Genomic DNA, 21254 nt, shown 5'->3' on the forward strand with positions numbered 1-21254 from the left:
TTTTCTTAACTTTATTCTTCTAAAAAAATTTTTAAAAAGAAAGGAATATATGTCATGTTGCCTTTAATAGAGATTTGGCTCTTACATCATTATGAAATTTTTTAAAATCTTTCCTGACATTTAATGAAACAAGTTCTTATGAGAAAATGTAAAGAGTTTAAATCCAAAATGTTGACAGTGATTATAAGGAAAGAGACTAAATTCCAGTCTGTTGAGTAGAGTTTAAAGTCTTACTCTGGAGGTTTGAGCTTCAACCTAGAGGCACTTTTCTTGATAATAAAAACATATTTTATTTTGTTATTCTACTACAGTTTCCTTTTTGCTTTCCACCATACTAAATAGCATAAAGAAGTTAGGTTAAGAACCCTTGTTTTAACAGCAATCTTTTCCTCCACATTCCAAGCTGAATTAATGAAGTCAATAAATACTTACTGAGCACTTCCTCTGTACCAAGCACTAGTCTGAGAACTACAGGTTCTGTACAGACCAGAAGTGACAAGTTATCTCTGTTCACACAGGATGTTCATTCTTTGTACTAAATGTTGCTTGAAAACTACTATATGTTGATTGCAACTAAACACCATATTGAACCAAACAAGTATATAACAATGAATAAAACACAATCCACACTCAAAAAGTTACAAAGTACTTGTTTTTTTCTTGTTTATTTTATTGTTGTTTCTCTTGATTTTACTTTATAGAAAGTGATTTACTGTTATAGAACTGAATCCTAGGATTCCTAGACCCTAGTTAGACTGTCTAAAATAATATCATACCAAGTAATAATTTAAGTACCAAATATCAAGAATTTCCATTCATTTTTTTTAACGTGTTCCTACCTCAAAACTATACAAGATTTGCAACTTACCAGTGATAATGTTAAATAACTTTGAGTCAATTTAGAGCTGTTAATTTCTAGAGGTTTCACCTGAATCTTTGATCAATTTTGTCAATACCTCCTCCTATCCATCCCTTTAACACTCCTTCCCACATTCTCCATCTATAGGCTGGACCATTTTCTCACATCTGTATTTCAATTTAATGATACCTTGCCTTGAATTGCCTTCTCTACTAAGGCCCAAAGTATATTTTCTTTGACTCCTACTTAGAAGGCACATTAAAAGATAAGCTTCAATTAGATTATAGATTCAAAATTATCCAAAGAGGGATTTCATTTAATTACATTTTTGAGTGTAAAAAAATGGTTTCTCCAGCAAGATGAAATGAAAGAAAGGCTCTAAGCAAAGTTACACATAATAGTGTTAGAAAGGTTTTAGCATGTAAGTGATAATTAAGTCATCTCTACTTTTACTATCACAGAATTTGAACATCCAAAAGGACTGCATATGCAAAATACGACAATGAAAACAATTATAAAATGTGAATTCATTATTTACATACAGAAAAATAAACAAGATAAAGGCATGCTGGTATTTATCAGCTATTATTTTTAGCCACGCGTGGTGGCTCACCCCTGTAATCCCAACACCTTGTGAGGCTGAGGTGAGTGGATCACCTGAGGTCAGGAGTTTGAGACCAGCCTGGCCAACATAGAGAAACCCTGTCTCTACTAAAAATACAAAAATTAGCCAGGCATGGTGGCACTTGCTTGTAATCCCAGCTACTCAGGAAGCTGGGGCAGGAGAATCGCTTAAACCGGGGAGGTGGAGGTTGTAGTGAGCCGAGATTGCCCCGCTGCACTCCAGCTTCTGTGACAAAGCAAGTCTGTTTTTTAAAAAATGCTGTGATTTCTATGTTAATATCATAACACTTTAAAATAGCTGAAGAAAGTAGGAAAGTTTTTCTCTGAAATTTTGACTAACCAAGAGTATGATTATATAGAAGCCCACTGTATTTTATGCTGGTACATGGGAGATAATTAACTCTCACTTACAGTGAGAGTCAAAATACATCATTAATTTTATCATAAAAGCAAATTACATATGTATAAATGCATGTGTGTCTTTAATCACAAATATGTACCTTTACATCAAGGAATTGTGAGAATTTGAGATGCTGGGTCTGAATGCACAAAGAAAAATTCTGCAAATAGACTATCTAGACTACTGCAAATAGACTCTCCTAGGAGTCCAAACAATACGCAATCATGACACAATGGCCTTAGTTTGCAGATGTGAACATGTCTTTATTAAAAGGGTTATTCCTCAAGACGGGTGCAACACCACCAATTACTCTCTATTCCTGAACCTCCATATGCACAATGAGGGGATCAGGACTTGAAACAGTGCCATGATATAAAAGGGAAATGAGAGAGGAAGAAATGGGCTTTGGATTAATGAGCTGGCATACACACCACGGCCTTAATGGGCAGCGCTGACAGGGTTCAATTATAGCAGAGTGTGCAGCCTCATTACTGCCAGGGGCTGTCACTTAGGGTGCTGGTGCAGAGGAGAATCCAACTGGCTACAGACAAAGGGAAAGGGAAACATATGAAAACAAAATATATTTACAGAGTATCTTCAGGAGCAAAGATCCTATCCTCCCACTCCCAAAAATATATGCGCGTGCGCATGCGCACACAGGCTCTTTGTATTTACATAAGGTGAAGTTTTCCTGGGGTTAGCTTGCTATGTACTACACCTAGAGCTTTTAGGCACAAACATAAATGAATTAAGAACTACTGTCAAGGCCTTTAAAAAAAAATAGAACCTTAAATACTACCCCACCTAAAAACTAAATCCACGTTGAAATAGTTCCTCGTTTAAGTACCGTTACTCTGCATTGTCGTACTAACAATTACTGTCTTTTACCACATAATTTTTATTAGAATCCAAATTAATAGTTTAAAAGAAAGTATTTTGATCCTATGAATAGCTATATGTAAATTTCTCGGGCCATTTAAATTATCTTCATGTCCTGGTGTTTAAATGGAGGGGGAAATACGCTAAGTGGAAATTTGGTAAGACCTGCCTAATAAAAGTTTCAACAATGTGTGGGATAAAGTCTTGCTGCAGAGAATCCATTTGTAAAATGCCTTCCATGAATTCACTTACAAAAGACAAAAGGCTACCTCTCTTTCTCATAAAAAGTCCCTTTCTGTGAGCAACGGATTCAAACATTGTGACTTGGCATGAACAACAAAAATAATCAGAGGTATTAATGTGAAATAATTGGACATCTACTACGCATTTGTACAAATGTATTCTGAATTTGTAACACTATATATATCTATATATATGTATTATTTGCTGTGCAGTGTAATCCTATGATAGCTACTCAAACAGCAAATCATTATGCTTGCTTTTCCTAGAAAAACATTTCCAGATGAATATTAACAATGCCTCTTTAAATATTAATTGTATTACTTTTCAATTATATATGACCATCAGAGAAAAAACAATTTGATCTTAGTGGAGATCGTTCAGGAAATGCTTTAGTGGCAAAGAAAGAAAGGAAGGAAGGAAGGAAGGAAGGAAGGAAGGAAGGAAGAAAAGAAAAGAAAAGAAAAGAAAAGAAAAGAAAAGAAAAGAAAAGAAAAGAAAAGAAAAGAAAAGAAAAGAAAAGAAAGAAAAGGGAAAAGAAAAGAAAAGAAAATTCTGATTACTCGGAAGATGGTTTTCCAGCTCCCCTTCCTGAACCCATAATAAATGTGCACAGTTGAGATTGATTTAAGCCTAGGAGTACGTGCCCCAAATCAAAAGGAATAATCTATAAATTTGCAGAGTACATATCACTGGGTCAAATGAAGCTAAAATAATAAGAAACATATGAGAGGAAAATATCTCAAATGGAAAGATGTTTTTCCAGACCAACCAAACTACCCCTTGGGAAAGACCAATGTACATTCACATTTTAAAAGGATCAAAAGTGGCCATTTTCTTAAAATTCAAATTAAGATTTTTTAATATGGCATGATTATGGTTCTGAATGGAAAACACAATGGAAGCAACAAAAAAATGAACTGTTCCATTCATTTTTATATTATCACATATGACCTCATTCTAACACTTACAGGTAATTAAAATACAAGCAAAATTAACTTATTTCAACAAAACACCCTTTTACTAGGGATAGTTATACTCTGGTGGTGATTTCCAATTTGAAGTGTGAACTTAAACCAAAGGGCTTCTAGTCATCCTGGTTGTTCACAGTCCAGGAGCTCCTGCTGTCATGTCCCATGCCCTGCATACGATGGCATCACAAGGAGTGAGGGTCAGGGAGGTGGAGCCATCACCTGACTGGTCACAAAAGGCTGGTATAGGTGCTGTCCTCCCAAGTCTAACTAGAGTCTACTCACACTGCCTCCTCACTTCATCACATCTAACTCTCACCCCAGACTCACCACACTCCAGTTAACCAAATGACTTCAGCAGCCAAGATAAAATGTCAAGAAGTTCTAACCATGGGTACTGTAGGGCCATGGGTACTGTAGGAAGTCCTCCCTTCCCTCTCTGAGGGTTCGTTGAAAAAAAAAAAAAATCAACTCATAAAGGCAGATTAAAAGAAAAAAGCATATAAATTTATTGATGTGCATGAGGGAAAATAACAGAGTGATTACCCCACTATGCAATGGGGTACAGGTTATATGCCCTTCTTAGGAGAAAAGGGAGATGAGGAAGTCTGGATGATTTTAGGGGCATAGTAAATGATTTTTAGGGGAAGCCAATGGGCTTGAAGAACATACAAAGGCCTGGGACAAAGTCTCTTGGACCCACAGAACCGACAATGGTTTGTGACAAGTCTATCCAGGTGTGTTTACTGACTTCAGTGTTTCCTCCTGTCATGTGAGTTCAGTTATTGAAAACTTAGGCAAGGGACCAGCAGTAATTGTTTTCTTTTTGGCAGGTCCAGTCTTTAGGCAGATAAGGAAACTTCAAGGAACAACTTCATCCTGTTTTGGGGTGGGGGGCGCAGGGGGAACAGAAGATTGAGAGCTGGGAATGGGGAATCAAAAAGACCTTGAGGCTTCTTCAGTTCAGCATGTCAATGTACCATAGTTTGGCGTATCTGTTTCTGAGCCCCAATAGCACCTAACAAGATACCCAAGAACCAAGAGTTCTATCATTTAACAGCTACTATGTATGGAGAGGAGCCATGGATATTTGCTTTGAAGGGTATTCTAGATGGCATTGAATAGCCCTGAGGCATAAATAAAGGCAAGTCACTTAGTCCTGTAAGTTTACAGGTAAAGAAATTAAGGCAATATTTACATGGTTTAAGTAGCTATAAATACAGAAATAATAAAATGTATGTGCAGCATCCATGTGCAAAGAGCTTGGCTAGTGGAAAATGTTGGGGTTTCCTACCCCTCCCCACTCTTTACGGTAATGTATGACTTCATTATGTCCTAAGACCCATAGCACTTTGTGGCTTATGTCCCATCTCAGATCTGCCAAGCTAAGCCACAAGAGTGTAGGATGAAGATTGCCACAGCTTAAGTGCTGGTAACCACTAAAAATATATTATATATATACCTCTGATCTCACTGACATAATTGGCAGGGACTGAAATACATTGCAGCGCATTTCCTGCCTACAGTGCTAGTAAGTTCAAAGAAAGATCTTGTCTTTTGGTCCTTAGTATAGTCTTTAAAAGCCCTATACAATTTTTATTCAAAAGATTTGTTGTTACTAAAACAAATTTTCTTCTCTTCCAAAATTTCAGATGTTATCATGACTAAAAAATTATTTTTTCCTCCTAAGATATGGAACACAACATGCTAAGTCATAAGTACGGTTACCAATTGGGAGGAAAGGGGAATGAAGTTGGGGAAAGGGTATCTATAAAACACTACAACCTACTAAATATGTGTATATTACAAACTGTAGATTGATTTTAATCATTGTTCTATATTCTTTTGACTTTTTGTGAATGTATTTCTGTTTTTTAAAGGAAAATAAGTAAAATCAATAAAAATTAAAGTTAAAATATTTAGTGTTAGTAAAAAAATTAATTTAAATTTTGGAAATTAAAAAATGATTACTGACATTTCTTCAGTTGTGAGATGGTTGGGCTTCCCAGTAATTTCCAACGGAACGTGAGTCTAACTGCTCCTCAAATCTCAACTTAGCAATATCTCATTCTTTTTACTAGTGTTTCCATCTTTGGGCCTGCCCACATAATCTGTCACTGCCATCTGGAGAGAACACTCGCATGCAATACTCACCTGACTTCAGAAATGAATACAGCTAAGCCCTCTATAATTATCCCATCAATACAATGCCTCTTCTCTTAGGGAAAAGTTTGATTGGTTTTGCACCCCCAGGAGACTGATTCACCTTCAGACAACAACAATCACTTCCCCAAACTTGACTCAGCTCAAGTCTTCCACCTTACCAGGCTTCCAAGTTTGTGATCTATTTTAATGTTTAATAGCTGCCAGATACTACAGTACCCAGTGTCTGTTCCACCCATAATCATAAACGAGGTAATCCCATGCACACTTCATAAAACTCAAAGCATCAATGGTGGTTCTAACTATGGCCATTACTCAAGACACCAGCCATCCATTTTCTTACCCCACCCTCCCATCATTAAAACAAACCAAAACTCATACCTTCCTTTGATCCTGATCCCTTTGATTTATTTCAGCACCCCAGGCTCATGATCCCTCACTCTTTGTAGTCTATTTTTCAATTTCAATTACTGGCTCCATTCCATTTGCGACTCTTGACCAGCATTCCTCAAATGTTAACGTGCACACCAACAACCTCATGAGCTGGCTAAACTGTAGATTCAGCAGGTCCATGGCACTGCCTCAGATTCCGCATTTCTAACAAGCTCCTAGGTGATGCCTACACTGAAGGTCTTGCTAATTTGAATACCACATATCTATAATGACCCTATAGTTTCCTGGACCTTAACATTCCTTTTAGACTTCACTTGTTCTTCCAGTATAAATATTGCTCTTGCTAAGGGGTGAGGTACCCAAACCACTTTCCTCACAATTATCAATAACATCCTGGTGCAAACATAAAGCTATGATTACTTCATACCAAGGCATCCATTCTCCATGAGAAAAAAATTATTTTAGGTCATAATTCCCCATTTTAAAAACTTACCCTAATGATTATGTATACCTGGGATATTTAAAAAAACTAAATTTCCCAGTTATTTAAATTAAAATACTGTGTGTTACATACAAAAACTAAGATACACAATCCAGATCTGATTGTCATACTATGATCCCATTTATGCCGAACACTGGTCATACATTTTTATTACTGAAATCTATAGGCATGATTGAAGTTTCCTCTAAGTTTCCTAGGCTGTAGAACACCTGTTCTTCACACTACAGGAAACAGATCCATATTACTTTACCCCACAGATGATTCTTCCTCTAACAATTGCACAGGTTATATAATAAGATAATCTCATGTATGAGCAGACCACATTCCACCTTCACTATCCTCTGAGGACTCTTTCGCATCAACATAAAAAATCAGCTCTTTTCAAAGGATTTAAGGGAGGAGCGTGTCAACCGATGTTTAACACCACAGTTAGCAGCTCCGACTGCTCTGAACCCTCTAAGCACACATAAATAAAGCCAGATTTCATTATGGACCTGACAGCCTTGGATAGTCCAAAATGTTTTATTTTATTTCAATCCCAGACAAAAGCATAGAGGAAGAAAGGGGATACTTATGAAGTGAAAGAATGCAGCATAAAATATAGTTCTAAGAAACAAACAGAAAAATACCACTGAATCAAGAAATACCTTCACTGTATTTCTTAATACTTTTTCAAAAATATATGAAAACTGTGTCCAACGTATTGCTCCTGCTCCGTACGTTTTAATTTGAGCCCCTGATTTGGGCTGTATTTTCAGCATTGGAAGTCTGATGACAAACAATTCACATTTTCCAATAAGATGTTTTAAAATGGGATCTCTTTGCCTGCAACTCTTCTACATCAAATTATGCCTCCCTCATCACATTTTTTTCATGTCTCATGACGCTGGTGACTCCTTGTAGTTATAAACAGCTTATTGTAGTTTGCTTCTTGCCAGAATACTTCCACATACTCAGAACCCAGAATAGTCCCTGATTACTGGAATCTGCATTCTAAAACAACCAATTCTATGTATCCCAAATTTGCTTCCAAGAAAACCTGTAGCTCATTACACCTTCGCAGAATAATGGATACAAGTAATACAAACATTAAGAATATAAATATATATTTACCACTTCATTGATAAGTGGAAAAAAAAAAGCTTGCAACAATTTTGTCCGGGGCTTAAAATCCTGACACTTCATAGACATTTAACTATTTATCTTTTTTCTTTTGCACTACAGAATTTACCTTCTCTCTGGGCCATGTCTACAAACTTGGATCATTATTCCTAACACAAATTTCTCCTGCTATTATATATTATCTTCTTTAATATTCAAAAGAATGAATAACATGTAACTGCCCTTTTTCCAACTGCTTCTCATGAACTTACATTTTGTATTTAAAATCACATTTATCTACATAAAAAATAATTTTCAATTATCATTACCTTTTACTAACATAACCTATTTTCCAAAATATTAATCATGTTCCAGATGTTTCCAGTTAAGAATATTGGAGAAGGATTACCTCGTGATGACCATGTGCTAGATTCCGGTTTAAACATCCCTGTTTCCAGGTTAGCAGTCTGAGGAAAGTGGAAGTCATCCCAAGGTTAATGTTACTTGAGTAGTATAACGAGGTAGAAGTAAAACAGAGTTTGATCAGGGGATCAAAGATGTGTCTCTCAGGAATGGAATCAACTACATTAAGTCAGGGATAACTACCATTTTAAATACCAATAAATGTTCAGAATTCTAATTGCAAGTAAAGAAGAGGAAAAGAAGAATCAAAACCTGAACACATAAAGTTTATACTGCCATGAAGAGAGGAGAATAAATGCAAATCTTCTAATTTTAGTTCATTCCTGTGAGTCGTATAATTATAACTTTTAAAAGAGCATTTAGCCCCAAAGGAAAATCCCACATTTCTAATCTGGAATTTTAAAACATTTTCAATTGCACTTCTGGAAACTCTCATACTTAATATAAATAGACCATTCATGACCGTCTCTAAGTACAATAAACTCTGGTCTTTTCTTTCTAAAAATGATAGCATTGCATTCATTTGTCTAAATAAGAAAGAAGGGAAAAAATGTTTGCTGAAAGAAGTTACAAAATTGGATGTAATGCAACAAAATGACAGATTAGGTGGGGCACACTTATATTCCCTTCATGATTTTGTTCTTGCTTTATAAATCATAAGCTGGGATATAAATGCCAGCCATATATGTTCCACCTGGGATCTGAAAATACTGCTATATTCTTCCTGCTTATAATACTGTCACAATAATAGAACTTCTGCAATCATAATTTACATCACTGACAGATTTGAAGATAATGCAAGAAAAAGATTTCAACTCTGTCTTTAGAGTTAGATTGCTTCTTTGATGCTAGCAGCAATGTGTACTTATCTTTTATTTTTCCTGTAAAAGAGGTAGGTATGAATCGAACACTGTGACTGATGACAAATTCAGTCAGGATGTGCCATTTATGCATAATCATCTTTCTGGACATTATAATGTTTTACTTTTATACCAGTCTTGCATTTTCTGAAAATGGATATCATCCCTCATGTTTACTTTCTCATTTCTACACAGAACTAATATTTGCTGGAAGTTACCCATTATAACTCTAACTTGGGAGCCTATCTCCTCTTGGTTGCATTTTCCTAAAGTTGTTGTAAGAATGATGAAATAGCAATCAATGGCATCCAGCAACTCCAAGGCCCCATTTCTGTGTGGGCTCTAGCAGCAATAATCAATCCATTCTCTCCCATTTTATCATCGCCATTTTCCTACAATGCTGTAGGTAAACTGAAAAAAAAAAAAAAAAAATCCATCTTGTTCTTAGCAGTAGGACAATTAAGGTATCTCATTTACAAGAAGGATTGTGGGTATTCATTTTCGTCCTTGAAAGGCTACCCTCTTTAATGCAAAGACGTAATTTTATAAGCAAAATTCAGTTAATTGGGGTCTTATGAGATGGCTTTATTCTTTTTTTTAAAGGAACTTAGAAATAGCAAGAAGAGATACAATTAGGAACCATTTCTGCTTTGATTAACTTAGAAACTTAGATCAACTTCGATCGACTTAGAACTTTAGAAATTATCTAGTCTATTCCCTCAATTTATGGATGGAGAAACAGAGCCCCAGACAGGAAATGTGACTCACCCAAAGTCACAGAGGGAGATTCAAGCCAGAGGTGGAACTAAGTCTCTTTATCAGCTAGGCATTTTAGCTGGATAAAAATGGATTTCATTAAACCATCCTTAACAGCCTACCCCAGCCCTCCTTTCCTGTACCCGTCTCCCAACATTGAGCCATTTATAATCCCCAGAACATCCCTAAAGAAGATTGAAGGGGGTAAGGTTCAACCTGAAGAACTCACAAAAGCAAAAGCATGCAGGTGAGCAGGTTGCAGGTTGGAGAGCCCTCCATGAAAACAGAGCCTGCCCTGGAATTTCAATCTGTTTTGTGTGGAATCCCAAACTACACAGAAGATCCAAGAACTGTACCACCCCCAGAGGAGTTTTCTGCACTCCCCAGATGTTTCCAGAATCCAGTGCCAATCTTCCAGAAAACTTATATGGAGCAGAGTATTCCAAAATCTTTCCTAATAAAAACTGAATCCAGAGGCTTTCTGGGTCACTCCTCTACATGGAAGTACCACTTCTAAAGCTGGAGGAAGTCTGCTTCTCAGTACTAGCCCAAACCCAGTAATTCCCTCTGCAGCTGACCCCATGTGGAGATATGTCCGTAGCAAAGGGCTCTCATATGCCATTTGTATTCCAAACCTGTGGGCCTCTAGTATTGTGTATTGGCTCCATTCTAATCACTATGCTTTTGCAAACAGAGAAAAACTATAATTTGGAAATGGCTGCTGTTGCGCTCGGGTGTCTGTTTCCTCTTTTCCCTCTTAACAGCCCCAGCACATAGCAAGTATATAGGAATTATCATCACAAGCAGAATGTAACACGCAAAAAAAATTCTTCAACAAACCTTTATTAAGTGCCTACAATAAAGTGCCTCACATATTGTAGGCACTTAATAAAGGATTGCTGAAGAATTTTTTGTGTGTAACATTCTATTTGTGATTATAGTCCCCATACACTGTTTTGACTGCATCTGTATTGGCTCTGTTGACATGTTCCTAAAGATGATCCCATACAAACTCTCAAAATATTGAAAGGAATATTGATCCCCTGAACTCCTGAGAAGCTGAGAATGTTGCACCATGTGCTATTTAAAAAGAATAGAAGGACTCTTCTCTCTGTACCACATTACAGTGAACACTGTGTAACAGAAACAACCATACAGAGTATGAGAGTTACTTTAGACAAAGACATGGACATATGACCTCCTCCTCTTTCATGCTTGAGTATATTCTATGTCCATAGATTTATGACTTACTAATATCTGAATTGGATTCAAAAGTGTATTTGTCATTTAAAATATTTTCATATAATTGATCAAATATCTTAGAATTTGGTTTTATTTTCTGGATGTTATACAAACAAGTATTCTCAAGACTGACATATTAAGAGTATTAAGCTTGAAAGGGAACGAGCCAATACTGTCATTTTACAGATTATAAATCAATCTACATATCTTTCTTCTTATATGACAGGCTTTCAATGTTTTCCTACAGCCTCTCTAATCTTTCCCCAAATCTTTCTCTTTATAATGTCCTCATCGCTCCCTCATAAAATGTTTTTCTAGTTGTCTTTTCTCTTATAAAGTTATTTCAATCTTCACAATAAACTGTCTCCCACAACCAGAATTATACTACTACCCACTCCAAAGCCTCTCACATAAATTACACACACAACTTTGAAACTTAGTTCTATCTTCCAGCAACTTGCATCAATGCACAACTTGTCACTTTGCTTAACTTCCTTATTCTCTCACAGACCATTTCATATGGAAAAACCACATCAACAAGAAAATTAGTTTCTTTAGAAGAGAGGGTTATATCCAACAGGAGACAATGCCACAGAACTGAAAAGATGAGAAAAAGGTAGGGCAACCTCGATTTCAAAAATCTTGAAATGTCTGTTGGTCATCACTATATAGAGAAAGTAGTTGTCTGGGAAACATGACTTAAGAGGTACAGGAAGACTCATGTCTAAAACTATCTTGCCCATCTGCTGAAAATTTGTTTCACTTCAGTACAGTCCATGAGACTCATTTCTTTAAGTTACAAAGTTTTGTCTTAACAAAACACAAATGCAAAGAGAAGCAATATAGCAAATCCTAGGAATTATTTCCAATTTTAAATAAATTAGATTGATCACCAGTTTCTCCTAATAATGAGTTAAGATCCAATACATGTGGGACTCATGAGATGAGGACTAAAAGAAAAATGTTCATACAGAGGATAAATGATAAATAAATTTGAAGTTTCAGAAAGGGGGCATCACAAGACAAGAGTACTTAAAGAAAAAGTAAAGGTGGCATTTGTCTTAAGTATCACTTGCCTCACAACTTTGACAACATCTAATCATTCCCTCAACAAACTAAAGAAGAGCAAAAATACTTACTATTTTGACTTTCTGAGGATTGTTATGGCCCTTAAGACTTTTAAAATCATCGAGTACTTCTAAAATAGCTTTTATTCTAGATCTTTGCACTCACAGAGAGCATTTTAGTCATTACTTCAACCTGAGCAAATGGTTGTTCTCAGTACAAGAGGGAAAAGGAGGGAGCCAAGAGAATGAATGGTAGTAAGAAAGAATAAATAAAGGAGAAAATCCATTGTTACCTGAAAGGGGGCAGTATCCATCAGAGAAACAAAAGACTAAGGTTTACACCAGTGGTTCTCAACCGGAAGTAATTGTGTCCCCAAGGGATCATTTGGCAAATCTGGAGATGTTTTTGGTTGCTGGGAGTAGGAGAATGCTTCTGATGTCTAGTGGATAGAACCAGTGATAGTGCTAAACATCCTACAATGCATAGGACAGCCTCCCAGAATAAGGCATTATCCAGCCCAGAATGTCAGCAGTGCTGAGGGTGGGAAACCCTGGCCTAGACTTACATAAAAGATGACACATAGTTGTAGGAACAATTAAGCAACGGTCTTTTCCCTGGTACAAAAAAGTTTTCCAGAAAGCTCATTTTGCTTATTCTAATCTGCATAGCCCAGAATCAGACCTATGTTTTCTCCAAAAATTTGGTAAGACAAATGTAGATACTAGTGTGGAAGTGTGTAAATGATATCCAAGACTTCGGCCCAAACTAACAAAGAATATGAGAAAAGCCAGTGCATTGGCACCCAAATGTGCAAAGAGATGTGATAAGATAAAGAGTTCTGGGTTAGAGAGGTAATAAAATCTTAAGAACTACATCCTGATTTAGATATGAAACAGAAGCAGATATTATAACCTTAGGATTATCAGCCCATCCTATGAAAAGTGTGGAGGTCCAAGTGAATCCTGAGAATGGACACAGCAGCCAGCATTGATTTAAAACGTCCTATGTGCTAAACACCACGTGATATGGTTTGGCTGTGTCCACACCCAAATCTCACCTTGAATTGTAATAATCTCCACATGTCAAGGGCAGAGCCAGGTGGACATAATTAAATCATGGGGGCAGTTTCCCCCATATTTTTCTCACGGTAGTGAATAAATCCTACAAGATCTCGTAAGATGTACGATGTCCATGTCAGTCCCTTTGGGCTGGGCGCAGAGGTTCACACCTGTAATCCCAGCACTTTGGAGACCAAGACAGGTGGATCACGAGGTCAGGAGTTCGAGAGCAGCCTGGCCAACATGGTGAAACCCCTCCCTACTAAAAATACAAAAATTAGCCAGTGTGGTGGCAACGCCTGTAATCCCAGCTACTCGGGAGGCTGAGTCAGGAGAATTGTTTGAACCTCGGAGGCACAGGTTGCAGTGAGCCGAGATCACACCACTGTACTCCAGCCTGGGCAACAGAGCAAGACTCCATCTCAGGAAAAAAAAAAAAAGATGTTCCTTTGCTCTTCCTTTATCTTCCACCATGATTGTGAAGCCTCTCCAGCTACGTGGAATGGCGAGTCTATTAAACCTCTTTCCTTTATAAATTACCCAATCTCAGATATTTGGATATGTCCTTTATGACCTTTTTCTTTTCTTTTTTTGAGACGGAGTCTCACTGTGTAACTCAGGCTGAACTGCAGTGGCGCTGTCTCAGCTCAGTGCAACCTCCACCTCCCCGGTTCAAGTGATTCTCCCACCTCAGCCTCCTGGGTAGCTGGGATTACAGGTGTATGCTACCATGTCCAGCAATTTTTTTTTTTTTTTTTTTGTATTTTTAGTAGAGATGGGGTTTCACCATATTGACCAGGCTTGTCTCAAACTCCTGCCTCAGGTGATCTACCCACCTCATCCTCCCAAAGTGCTGGGATTATAGGTGTGAGCCACTGTGTCTGCCCTCAGGTACGTCTATTAGCAGCGTGAGATCAGATGAATATACTACAGTAAGTTCTTTACATGCAGAATATCATGTGGTCACTGTAAACTATCAATTTTACAGTTAAGAAAACTGAAACTCAGAGGGGTAAGGTAATAATTAGAGCCAAATTCAGGAGCCGAGCTAAGTTACATATGACTCCAAAGTCTTGCTTTAAACACCCTCCCATACTAACCTAATGATTCAGGGTATTGATCTAAGAGAAATAAAGCCAACATTCCTTTATTTATCCCTCAATTACGTGAGTGCCTTCTAAGAGCTGAGGGTACAACAATGAAGAAAACAGGCAGGTGCCTTGGTCACAGAGAACTAACAAACCAGTGGGGATAGAGAATCTCCAGAATGAGAATCCATCAGACTCCAATCAGTCCCTAAATTCCACAAAGGCAGAAATAGGAGCTTTTTATTTATTCAAGTAATTTTGTTTCTTTTACTAGGCCCAAAACAAGTTTAATCATGTGCCGAGTCCTCTGCTCTGTTAAAAGCCAAAATTAAACCTCTCTGTCCCTTTCAGACAGAGAGCTCTCTCCCCACTAAAAATCATTTGATGCAAAATTCCAAACAAAGATTCTGCATAAGAATTTGCCACTCTCTATCCATTCAGCTCCAGAGAAAATAGGTTTAGGACATCCTTGACAGGAAATGTAAAGTCCTCATATCCCAGACTTCCAGTCACACAGAGAATGATGAGAGGCATCAAAATCCTACAAAATAATAAAGAGGCTGCAGAAACAGTTGTCTGATGAAATAGCTGCCGCTTGTACACGAAACTGTCTCATACATTATGAAGAACATAGGAGAGCAAGAAAATCCCCTGGATTAGGACATAAAAGATTGTATTTCAAAAGTCACAGCTTTATCACTTACTGGTTGTGACCCTGGGCAAGTCAATTAACCCTCTCAGAATCTCCATTTCTTCACCTATTAAATGAGAATAATAACTTCCCTGCCTATCGCACAGAATCGCAATAAATAAAATAATACACCTGGAAAGGCATTGTAAACTGTCAAGATTACCCATTAAGCTTGGTATCCAATTTCACCCATGTCTAGCTGTTAGAGGTCAAACCTTTGGTTAGAAATATAGGTACTTAGTAGACAGCACATCACAACATCCCCATCCATGTCATAATGCCCTGTTACCAAGCGCTACCAGTGGAAGCACAGACACTGAAGGGGCAAAGCCTGATCCCTGTGTTCGCTCCAAGAGATGGCTCTGGAGCTTCCTCTTTTTCAGTTTCCATCTTTATTATTTTGCTTCTCAGCCACAGAATCAAGTATCTAACTTATTTATTTATAGTGACACTTTTCATTTTTCAGCACGTTTCTCATAGTTATATTGCACAAATGCCCCCCATCCTCACCCTAGCAGGTGTAGTGTGACTTAATACTCTGATATATGGACGGAGGTTTCTCCCCTCCCTATCTATGCTACTACTACCAGTGAGAGTTTAGCTAACAAAAATGCCTAGCATAAGTGCGAATAGAAAATTTAGCTGATAGCAATTCAAGTACTATTGAAATATTCTGAGTGAATGCTCAATCATATAATGTGATGAATGCTCCATTTATGTAGCTAAGTATAGAGACTTAGTTGCTGGTAGATCTGATTTGAAAACTATCCAAACATCATGGCCCTTCACATTGATGCGTGCCCACTTCCCAATACAAGCTCAAGATGCCTATAATGCCGGAAGCACACTATTTCAATTATGCAGCAACAGGTAAAAGCCTGGGTTCTCTGGATCAAACTCTACATGTTCTTACGGATGCTCCAGAATGTAACCTTGAACAGATATCTGTGCGACCTTCAGCAAGGCTCTTAACTTTCTGAGTCTCAGCTGCCTCATGTGAAATGAAGATAATAGTACCTACTTCTTAAGGCCATTACGAGGAAGAAATGAGATAATCCAGGTAAAGTAGGTAACACTGTACCTGACATTATGCTACATGTTCAGTAAATACTAACAACTATCTATTACAATCGAACAATCATCAACTAAGAGATATGCGAAGTCGTGTTTTTCTAAATAGGTAAGTGGATCTAAAAGAACTTCTAATTCCTCTCAGGTCCACTTAATTTTACTTGCTAAACAAGATTCAAACAGGGAGTACTGAGGATAAATTTTCAAAAAGTATGACCTCTTCCATCTAAACATACCAGGAGCAACATGAAGTATGAGTGACGAATTTGCTTAGAAACCATTCAACAGCAAAGTAACCATTCAAGGTAAATCAGGATTTCGGTAGCAGTTGTAGCACAGAGCTGAATTCTTAGCAGCCCCCTCGTTAATGCAGAAAATACCTGACAGGAAATGATGAAAAAGCAAAGGAAGACCAGGCTACAGACAACAGAGGGCAACGCTCAGGAGTAACAAGGGTCAGAAACAGATATTAGGATCATGGTAAAAACTCCCACTGCAGTACATGTGAGAATGCTGAAGAGAAGGGAATTGACAGGAAAACCAGTATGGTCATGAAAGATCAAATGGACTTGCTAGAGGTTTAAAGCAATCCTAATGACCTTTTTATTTTATTTTATTTATTTTTGAGACAATGTCTCGCTCTGTTGCCCAGGCTGGAGTGCAGTGGTGTGATCTCAACTTACTGCAACCTTTGTCTCCCAGGTTCAAGCGATTCTCCTGCCTCAGCATCCAGAGCAGCTGGGACTACAGGCACGTGCCACCAGGCCTGGCTAATTTTTTTTCGTATTTTTAATAGAGACGGGGTTTCATCTTGTTAGCCAGGATGGTCTAGATCTCCTGACCTCGTGATACACCCACCTCGGCTTCCCGAAGTGCTGGGATTACAGGCGTGAGGCACTGCGCCCGGCCCTAATGACCTTTTTAAACGACAAAGTATTAAAAAGATGTTGGAGATGAATGGAAGCCCTAGCCTGGAACCGCGCCCTAACTCATTTCCTGTCACTCCCTATCTCCCTTGTTACCTTGCAACAATGCAAGATGCAGACACTTCTGCTATAGCAGTTGTTTTGAAAACATGAATTTGTTCCAATGCAATTGTTACAGTAGGCAACAATTTAAGCATAACCAAATTTCGCCCTTGCTCATATGCAATTTCATCTTTGGAAAACAACTAGGTGAACAAAGAAAACTGTGCCTGCAGAAGCAAACCACGTAGGAATAAAAAAAAAAAAAAAAAAAAAAGCACATGCATATGTGCAAAACTGTGCTATCGTGTTTATTATGTTTTCTCATGTCAATGACCAATTTTTTAATGTTTTGCCCTTGACCCCTTTTCTCCATATGCCACGTGGGTTTTCTTTACCTTGTATAATTTTGCAATAGTGATTTTTAGGAACGTGATAGCAAAACCAACCACATCCTGTAGTGACCCATCCGTACTCTTTTATCTTACCACGTAATACTGCTCCCATTGGCTAACGTTCCAACAGGCCTCTTAGGCTCATCTCACTCCTCACCTTGCAGCTCTCCCTTAAGACTTAACTCCTTCTGAGAGGTTTTCCTGACTGGCTAGCCTGACCACCTTTGAGACCTTGCTGTGAGCTCTCACAGCATACTCCATGCATGCCTCCAACATTACACTTACCACCATGCACAGAAATGATACCTTGACAGATATCTCCACCACTGCTCTGAATCTCAAAAGCAGGGACCCATCTTATGTTTTTGTGCATTTTCATCATGGCACAGAATAACATTTAATAAATGTCGAGGTAAACAAAACAGCAAAACAAAACACCATCAGCTTTAAACCACTTAGAATAAAAACTCAGCAACAGTATCTGTCTAACAATATACTCTACAGGAAGGAAAGAAACACTGGAGAAACCAAGGATCATTCAAAAATAAGCTGAGTGTGTTCAAAACTGCCAGGTGCAAAAGAGGTGGAAAATTAAGGGGACTCAATAGAAAAAGCCCATATTAAAGAAGACACAGAAGAATATATTTAAATTTTGGTAGAAAGTATCTAAAAACATTGGGAAGATGCATTTATAAATACTGAATTTCATACATGCATAAAGAATGAGATTGTACTACAACTACAGTGACCCCTTGCAAAAAATTTTGGAATAACTGCTATGTAATGTTGTCTCCCTACTAAGCATCCTTCGATCTTTTAAGTGAGATTTACCGTATATGTTGTGGGAAGGGCATTACAGGGATGGCTTATTAACTCTGACATAAGATGTGTTTAAGGGAATTGAAGGACATATTTCCTGGGCTTTTCTGAATGGACACTAAAATGAGATATAATAAAAAGTTCCTTTTGGTTTGAACAGTTTATACAATGAGACAGACTGACACAAAAAGCTTTATCATAGATTCAGAACATACATAGATAACAATACACTCAGAAAAGAACCTAATCTAGTGACTTTAAAGAATTGTTATAGAGGTAAAAATCAGCCAAATTTCACCAGATGAAAATTAGCCTTTTATTGCTCTTAAAGCTGCTCACTGTATGCAATGCAACAATTGCCCTTAGACCTAAGATTCACTTTCTGCTCATACGCGAATGCAAGGATAAGACTATGTAGAAACCAAATTAAACTCACTTAAAGTTTTTAGTTTTATTATTAAGAAAAATTATCCTCCAATTGGTAAGACATGGAACCGAAAAAAAAGAAAAGGACAAAAGGCATCACAAAGCAATGTTTGTAAACAAAGGCAGAACCTCAATTCACAAAATGGTAATTTCGAGCAAAAGGAAAAAGGCACTCCAAAGAAATAAAGCGCACACAAACCGAGACTCTGCTAAGCAAGTTTTATTTGTAAAACATGTTTAAGATGAGACTTTTTCAAAAAACTGCCACAGACAACCACTGGAGTACAAAATCTCAAAGGTGATCTTAACTGACTGAAATAATTATTCACTGTGATAAATGAATATCAGATTTCAGATGGGGGAGAAATGTTCCCCTGGAAATGGAGCAGGGACAGTGTAGATGAAAATCTGGAGGAAAACAGGCAAAAATTGCAATCAGAATCATATTTTCTCAATTTTATATATACAATGTCTCCAACCAAATAATTCTCAATGGCTATGCAGACTTTTATCAAAAAAAAAAAAAAAAAACTCTAATCACACCTATGTCTGTTATTCTCTTTGGTGCCATGTAATTCAAGTTCAGTTACTTTTTGATGATTTCTAATAGTCCTTGAGCACTTTTTCATGTCGGGTACTGTTTTATGTATTTTGTGAATGTCAACTTATTTAATTCTTACAGTAAGTGATTACTTTATTGCCACTTCATCAAGAAAATGAGGCACAGAGAAGTTAAGTTACTTAACAAGGTTACACAGAGCCAGCATTGTAACCCAAAATTCTGAATCTGAAGTCTACATTAACCCTGACTACACCAAAGAATAAACAGGTTATATGGCTTAAATGTATCCCCATGACAAAGAAAAAAAATAACCTGTATCTTAAGAACCTATCTTACAAGTGATCCATAAAACCAGACTCACGTTTGAGATGTGATTCCTACTACAGATGGGTGGTTCAAGGGGAGAATGTGGAACCAACACGGCATTTGCAGTTATTCTGTGATAACCATGGGACTGGATTGGTTCCATGAGACTCACCCCAATTTCCTGGAGTGCTACAGAGTGTCACTCACCCAGCTAGGAGAGAAACAAAATGTACACAGCTACAAGGACCAGCTCTAAAATGGAAAAGCAGCATGCTCTAAATTCTAATTTGTCTAGAGGCAACACTTTTCCCCTATTCAGAACTGCTGGCCAAAGTTCCCTCTTTCCCTCCTGAGTAATTTAAACTACAATTTGTCAATAGCCAAAGAGTTAGCTGAGCTGTATGTAACCGCACCTTAATAACATGACTCCTATAATACTCCTTCTGGCAAATGCTCTCAGCAAACACAGATAGCAATACTGTTCCCTCTTGGCCTGAGAATACAGAGATGGAGGGGAATCAAGCTAGCCGGCCTGCATAAATATCCCCTATGCATTTCATCAAAGACTCCAAGAAGAGTTATTTGGATGCTCTATAATGTTGAAGATGCAGTGCCAGAAAGACAGGACAGATTTTAGATTAGCAAGGTATACAGTAGCAAGAACATACTTGGAAACCCAGTGCTGAGAGCTGAATACTCATATCCAAAAGCATAGGATTTTTAATATCCCAAATTATGTGTCAGTAACATCAACAGCTGGAAGTTCTCACCACTGAAATCATCCCTGATCCATTAAGTTTTCTCTATGTGCCCTCGAAAAACCTTTCATTCACCCTTATAGTACACTTTACGTGACAGCGTGATTTGCAACTGCATGTTGGCTTGGTCAGGTCCTCACTGGGGTGCTTCCCATGTGAGTTTTGAAAGAGCATATGCTGTCTTCTCACCTGTATCTTCCAGGCCTGTACTATATCTGGCGTATTATAGGCACTGAATAATTTCTGGATGGATACTACAGTCCAAATCACCTAGCAGATGCTAAGCCCAAACTTACATTGACATCTGATACAGTTTGGTTCTGTGTCCCCACCCAAATCTCATGTCAAACTGAGATGTAATACCCACAGGTCAGTGGGGGGGCCTGGTGGGAGGTGACTGGATCTTAGGGGTGGATTTCCCCCTTGCTATTCTCCTGACAGTGAGCGAGTTCTCACAAGATCTGATGGTTTAAAAGTTTGGGCACTTCCGGCCGGGTGCGGTGGCTCACGCCTGAAATCCCAGCACTTTGGGAGGCCAAGGTGGGCAGATCACGAGGTCAGGAAATCGATACCATCCTGGCTAACACAGTGAAACCCCATCTCTACTAAAAATTGAAAAAAAAAAAAAAAAAAA

The 21254-nt window shown here is 37.8% G+C and overlaps 1 long non-coding RNA gene across 1 annotated transcript in view; it reads right to left on the bottom strand.

Moving 5' to 3' along the window:
- LOC108529945 (uncharacterized) overlaps positions 1 to 15526 on the bottom strand; it is a 28236-nt gene extending 12710 nt beyond the window's left edge. The window contains exon 1 of the long non-coding RNA XR_001885725.1: positions 15482 to 15526. This is a non-coding gene — a long non-coding RNA (uncharacterized LOC108529945). The remainder of the gene's footprint in view (positions 1 to 15481) is intronic.
- Between the last annotated feature and the right edge of the window lie 5728 nt (positions 15527 to 21254).

Source organism: Rhinopithecus bieti, unplaced genomic scaffold (genome assembly GCF_001698545.2).
Source record: "Rhinopithecus bieti isolate Rb0 unplaced genomic scaffold, ASM169854v2 scaffold_5476, whole genome shotgun sequence".
Taxonomy (NCBI): Eukaryota; Metazoa; Chordata; class Mammalia; order Primates; family Cercopithecidae; genus Rhinopithecus; species Rhinopithecus bieti.